The sequence below is a fragment of the Limulus polyphemus genome, unplaced genomic scaffold (genome assembly GCF_000517525.1).
Source record: "Limulus polyphemus unplaced genomic scaffold, Limulus_polyphemus-2.1.2 Scaffold1983, whole genome shotgun sequence".
Classification (NCBI taxonomy): Eukaryota; Metazoa; Arthropoda; class Merostomata; order Xiphosura; family Limulidae; genus Limulus; species Limulus polyphemus.
The window spans coordinates 222,107-227,163 of record NW_013667593.1 but is presented as its reverse complement, the minus strand read 5'-3'; the positions used below and the strand labels follow the sequence as shown (position 1 = coordinate 227,163).

Genomic DNA, 5,057 nt, shown 5'->3' with positions numbered 1-5,057 from the left:
AATTTAGCAGTGTAAGACTAGAGGGAAGGCAGCTAGTCATCACCACCCACCGCCAACTCTTGGGCTACTATTTTACCAACGAATAGTGGGATTGACCGTCACATTATAACGCCCACGGCTGAAAGGGCGAGCATGTTTGGTGGGACGAGGATTCGAACCCGCGACCCTCAGATTGCGAGTCGAGCGCCCTAACCACCTGGCCATTTTGTTATAGTGTATAACAGCATGCAGTAACAATGTACTACTTGTACTTATATTCCTTGTATATATATCGTCCATAGATTAATAAATTAATCTAGTAAATATGAATTGTTCTGGTTATACTTTTATATCGTATTTATATAATATTTCATAAAGCGTTCCTAAGCCATCTTTGTTGACCGTGCGTATTTATTATTCTTGAGTCATTGCTTTGATAAAAACAAATAAAACCACATTTTCCTATCCACAAAACCTTTTCTTTTTTTTTTAGGTCCTTCACTTTAACAAAAACGTAAATCGTCTATACCGACATAAAACCTGGCTCCCAACAAGAAAGCGAAAAAAGCTTAAATTACATTATTTTATGTTATTTGTACTACAGTGACGCTTACAGCTTTAGTGCGCGATCTTTCATTTTTCGGAGTTCGCGCATTTCACTCCCATTTCTCTCCTTACTCCGTGTAACGACTGCTAGTAGCATCATCTAACGCTTTCCTAGTTTTCTGGCTGACTCGCATGTTCGGTGGATCCTTGCTTGGCTAGTCTTACTTCTGGTTTTACAGATTTGTTTGAAATGGTCTAAACTACTCCGTTTCTCAGAATATGAGAAGGTAAGAAACAAAACGGAATCTTTCGGGTAAAGTTAGACTGATTAATAGTTTAATCTGTTAAATGTTCTATACGAACGAGTTCTTCGTTCTTTACTTAATGTTTTACTTTCTGGTGTAATAAGTAAATGACAGCTTTTGCTGCTTGTTTCATTACACGTAAACTTTTAGGTTTGTAAACAAAAAAAGTCAAGTAATAGGACTTTAGACAAACGAATCCTTTAGCCTCTCTTTGGTCGAGAGTAATATCGAGGAAAGCAAAATACAGTATAAAGAAAAATGCTCCATCTCTGACAATTACTCAAATCTGTTATCATCACTTTCATTATCTCACGATACACGCTTGGAAAGGATTTACATTAAGATTTTCTAATGAGTTAATTATTGGAAACGAGATATTTATCTTTTAAGCTGCTTGTGTTGTGAATAGGTAAAATATTTAATGGTTTAAAACATACACTGGACTGGTTAAAATAATAAAAAAGAAACAACTTGAAATATTATACACGTGGAGCTTCTGTGAGGACAAAACAATTAATTCGGAATAGATTCTTCCCGTTTAAAAATGGTAATTATAATGGTGCAACTTCAATCCTTTTAACATGTGAGTTTTGAAACAGTGATTACTGCAAATGTTTTGTTTGTTTAAGTAGTGTACTTAGAGTTGCCTCATTCCGTATGCAGTTCGTATTATATCACTCGTTAAACTACACCTATGAGTAACTTGCAGTCAGTGGTCATTCTTAATGCACTATGTGGATTCCATCTGTCATATAGTTTATCATATCATTAAACACAAACTAGCGAAACGTTTTAACACACAGGATAAGCAATGTAACTTGCAGTTAGTGGTCATTCGTAATGCACTACCTGGATTCCAATAATTTCATGTTAAACTGAAACTCTTTTATTACGTTTGTCCACCTTTATCTTCGTTCACCTTTGTTTGATTTAGACTTCGGTAGCTTAGTTTTATTAGCAGTTTGATTTTAGTTTTAATACTTTCAGTAAAACCGTGCAAAATTTCTTTACACACAGAAATACTTATTTACTTCACTGCAAGCGTCTTTAGAATGCCAAAAATAAGCGAAAAATACCGAATCAAATATACTGAAAATCAAACGCTCGAATGCGACGTTTTACTTTAAACAGGCATTGTGTAATCAACATTTAAAGTTGACAAAAACAACAACAAAAAAAGAAAAACGAGTAAGCAGTTTTCAAGGAAAAGTACAATTTCGTATGTACTCGCAAATGTAATTAAATATATTCAAATACACACACACGCATGCATATATATACACACGTAAGGAGACGCGTTTGGAAAATAATGTTAGAAAAACTACGTTTACACTCCAGATACTTACAAAAGAACTTTTATTTTAACCGACATTTCGCCGTTGCGGCTTCTTAAAGGATAGTACATACAACTGTTTACGGAGACGAAGTAGATTTCGTTTTTACTGTGTTTTATAGACATATAGGGATAAATGCAAAAAATATTTAGCCGCGGCACAACGGCTCATAGAATGGCTCTTAGTTTTTCAAGTACAAACTTTTAGCTCAAAGCTCCGACATCTCTTGACCGATATGAGATCTAATTACAGTTTTGGACTTGGGAGGTCAAACCCTTTCGATTGATTATTTGACCACTCCGAAGATCTCATAAATTAATTTACTCTAACCCTGCCTAAAAGAATTTCAATTTGAGGGTAGGCTGATGATTAACAAAATCGAATCGAGTATACGCGCACAGAAATATAGCTAATAAAAAGGAAAAAAAGTCTCATACGTCAATTTACCCTAATCCTACCTAAAAGAATTTCAATTTGAGGGTAGGCTGATGATTAACAAAATCGAATCGAGTATACGCGCACAGAAATATAGCTAATAAAAAGGGAAAAAAAAGTCTCATACGTCAATTTACTCTAACCCTGCCTAAAATAATTTCAAGTTCTGTGGCTATTGAGGATTCCCTCTGGTTTTACTTTAGAAGCTTCTGAACGTTGTTTTCATCCATTAAATGTGGGTTTACATCAGGTAAACGAAACGTTAACGAAAGAATTGTAAAAGTAACACATGTACCAAATCGTAACTGAATAGTTGGGGTTAACTACGATGGACTGACATCCCTCAAGGAGGGATGAGTCACCAGTGTCACCGGTGCTTGAAAGCACCAATCCTATGTGTCTTGCCTAAGGCACAGAAAAGATTTTAACTTTTTTATACAATGAACAAGCGAATTATATTCCCAAATCCATTGGTATATATACACACAACAACTGATTCCAGTATTCAACAGTAAAAGTGATGAGGAAAATTATCGACCAATTATCAAGCCTGTTACTTTTGCGGGAGTTACACTCGTCATCCTGTCAGCGTTTCTCTCTCTATTACTTGCTCCCCAGTAGCACAGCGGTATGTCTGCGGACTTACAACGCTAGAATCCGGGTTTCGATACCCGTGGTGGGCAGAGCACAGATAGCCCATTGTGTAGCTTTGTGCTTAATTACAAACAAACTCTATTACTTAGATATATTTATTTTACTTCGCCACGTCTGTAAGAACAAAATGCTTTATTTAAACTTCTGTCTGTACTACCGTAAATTTTCAGGCAACCGGAGTACCTCAGGTCATAAATCATAGCTGGTATGCATAATTTCTACTGTGGAATTTCTCTGTGTGCTGTTTGTAAACGGAGAAAACACACGCATAATGAACAAAAACCTGTGGCTTGTAAATTTGTTTTCCTCCTCAGATTTCGCAAATGAATTTACAAGACTTACTAATCTAAGTCTCATGTCTTTGAAAATGACGAACACACGGATTTCGTTGGATACAGAACGCCTTCTGCGTCGTAAAATCAGTCTACATGTTGCAGGGGAAAATTTATTTTCATTTGCGAAATCTGAGGAGGAAAACAAATTTACAAGACTTACTAATCTAAGTCTCATGTCTTTGGAAATGACGAACACACGCATTTCGTTGGATACAGAACGCCTTCTGCGTCGTAAAATCAGTCTACATGTTTCAGGGGAAAATTTATGAATACGAGTAAAAGAGTATAGTTAATAACTTGTATGATCTGCATTATAAGCACGTTTATAAAAATCATTTTCAGAAAACAACTAAAAATGAACCTGCGTTGTAAGTAAGATTACGATCCCTACAATTCATCGTGGAAATTAATCACTTATCCCTATAGCGCTTAGTTATTGATTAAACTTATAGCTACAATTATGCACTCTCAAATCCGTACATCAGTCAGTGAGAAAATCAGCTACATGAAAATCCGATTACCCCTACAGGATTCGTGAAATGTCTCTCAATCTTACTGATTTTAATTACAGTGGTAGCCGAAAGGGACTTGTTGATTATACTAAAATCTAGCTTTGTGGAGCTCCCCCCCCCTACACTTCCCATTGGCACAGCGGTATATCTACGTACTTACAACGCTAGAAACCTGGTTTCGCCGAAAGGGACTTAGTTGATTATACTAAAATCTAGCCCTGTGGAGCCCTCCCCAGTGGCACAGCGGTATGTCTACGGACTTACAACGCTCGAAACCGGGTTTAGATACCCGTGGTGGGCAGAGCACAGATAGTGCATTGTGTAGCTTTGTGCTTAACTTGAAATAAACAAACAAAAGCTCTATGGATTTCCGTTGCTATGAACTCCCAAATGTACATTACTGTTAACATTACTTTTCACAACGCTCTTATTTTACACGTGCATAATAAATCCGTCTGTCATTCTGCGTTTATTTTTTAGCTCTACTTGAAACTCAAGCACTTCTCACTGGCCATGGAAAGAGTTCAACACGTGTTGTTGCAATGCTATGAAATTACTGAACCCTGAATTTTGTTGGAGATACGAGGGTTAAAGAACGCAATAATTCAATGAAAACAAAATTAAAAATTTAAATCATTTAATGTTTTTAAACCAATTGAATCAAAAAGAATATTAAGAAATACTATACTCTGTATTGAGAGCGTTGAACGTTTTTATCGATGCCTGTGTAAACGTATTTATTTTACCTTGATTAGAATTTCAAATGGGAGCTTAAATGCGAAATGAATCTTCACTTTTACTGGCGGGAAGACTAATATGTAGCATCAGCGACAACAAAGAAAGATAACTTAGACAATGACACACACAAGTAGAGCACTAGAAACAGCAAATAAAAAACAATAACATAAAAAAATAGAAATAAGACTTAGAAACTAAAGAAGAGTAGAAAATAATAAA

General features: G+C 35.8%; 1 protein-coding gene across 1 annotated transcript in view; it reads left to right on the top strand.

Moving 5' to 3' along the window:
* Positions 1–730: 730 nt before the first annotated feature.
* LOC106465569 (regulator of G-protein signaling 3-like) overlaps positions 731–5,057 on the top strand; it is a 43,802-nt gene continuing 39,475 nt past the window's right edge. The window contains exon 1 of the mRNA XM_013925796.2: positions 731–812. The gene's annotated coding sequence lies outside the window, so the exon portion shown is untranslated. The remainder of the gene's footprint in view (positions 813–5,057) is intronic.